The 1,693-nt window shown below is 45.1% G+C and overlaps 1 pseudogene; it reads right to left on the bottom strand.

The window, feature by feature from the left end:
• Positions 1 to 627: 627 nt before the first annotated feature.
• LOC101707888 (polypeptide N-acetylgalactosaminyltransferase 11 pseudogene) lies at positions 628 to 1,406 on the bottom strand (annotated as a pseudogene).
• Between the last annotated feature and the right edge of the window lie 287 nt (positions 1,407 to 1,693).

Here is a 1,693-nt window from a genome sequence, read left to right on the forward strand (position 1 = left end):
CTCTTAAATATTATGTCTCATGAAGTTTAATGTGGATCAACCATTTTTTAAATTACCTATTTAGAACATAATAGAAAGATATTTTCTCAAGTCTTCTAAGAATGAAAATCACAATTTCCTGATCAGATTAAAATCATTCCATCAGTAAAGGGGATTAAAAAGAAGCATAAATTAATATGAGTAGAAATGCCTATTTCCTGGCTTTGGCCTTCTGTATAAACCCAAATCTTTAGAATTCAAATGATTTTCTAGTTTCCCTCTGTGAGTGACGAGTGTCCTACAGCAGCTTAGAGAGGACCCTGATATCTCCACCCAGGCAGGGGCACTGTGGGCTTCTCCTGCCCAGCACATTCTTTCTAAAGCTCCCATGGTACTGTGTTGCCCGTCAAGGTACTGACCCATCCAGGGACCCCTAACCTTCTAGATGCCACTGCTGTGAGGAGGAGTCAGAGCAGATCGCCATAGCAACAGAGGCCTTCTGGCCCAGGGGATCCACCACTTTCAGGGACTGTCCAACTGACACCTGGTATAGCCGGTTATTTTTCCCAAAGGTCCACTGCTGCGATCCACCTGACTCATGGCACTTGAAGAGGTGCAGTGGGTCTGATGAGTGAGTTTCTGACATGTCTAGACAAAGGAGGTTATTGAAAACCAATTCATGCTCTTCGTTATAAATCCAGACCTGGGCTGGGTCTCCGTAGTCTCAGGCCTTGAGGACCACGAGGCCTCCCTTCTGGCTTGGGCAGCCTTGGGCCACCAGACATTTGTTGGTCTGAAAGTCATAGAGCCGTCCGCGCTGCAGAACTCTGTGTGGAGCAAGGCAGAAAAGACTTTGTTGTAGAAACAAATAACAACACTAGCTACTGGCAGGTCAGTTCAGTAAGACTTCTCTTTACATGCTGCATTCCCAGTGTTGAGGACATCTCTGTGGTAGCCCAGGTGGTTACTAATGGGCATATTAAAGGCATACTTCTGATAGCCCAAATCGCTCAACTCCTGATCACGTTCATTGAAAATCATACTCAATTCAGAAGAGAATTTCAGATGGCCTTTTCCTAGATCTTCAATTTGATTATCTATCGTAACATCAATTTTGTTTGCTTTAAACTGTGGATCTAATATTCTACTTGGACTGAGAGTAAAACAAGAATAGAATTTTTTGGGAAATGGTCCATGGGGCCCAGACCCCTTGATGGGCACATTCTTAAATGGTTGAGTCACTTCACTGAAGTTGAAATAAACAAAAAGCAAAACTGTCCAGGTCTCAGATGTAAAAAGGCACCCGTAACAGAAATATCGAACTGTGACACTTCCCATTATAGACCTAGCATAGCTGAAGGGCCATTTTCAGTTTCCGCGACGCCAGCAGCCCAGGAATGAGGCCTTCTGGGCCTCAGACTGCAGCATCTTCCCTCCTGCCACAGCCCGGGGTCCTGTTGCACAAGCCGCAGTGGCCGGAGCAGCCAGAATTAGTGTAGCGGGGTTGATAGGGCAGCCGAGCCTGGCGCAGGCACAGGGCGCGGTGAGGTGGCCCCAAGCCTCACCCAGTCCCCACACTGACAAATGATTTAAATAGACTTTTCTCCAAAGAAGATACACAAATTGCCAAATAATCACATGAAAAGAAACTTAGTTCTTTATACCAAAAACAAATTCTTTTCAGTATAATTTATCCACAAACCTTGGCACACAG

Source organism: Heterocephalus glaber, unplaced genomic scaffold (genome assembly GCF_053883595.1).
Source record: "Heterocephalus glaber isolate CG9 unplaced genomic scaffold, H.glaber_assembly_v1.0 deba00001481, whole genome shotgun sequence".
Classification (NCBI taxonomy): Eukaryota; Metazoa; Chordata; class Mammalia; order Rodentia; family Bathyergidae; genus Heterocephalus; species Heterocephalus glaber.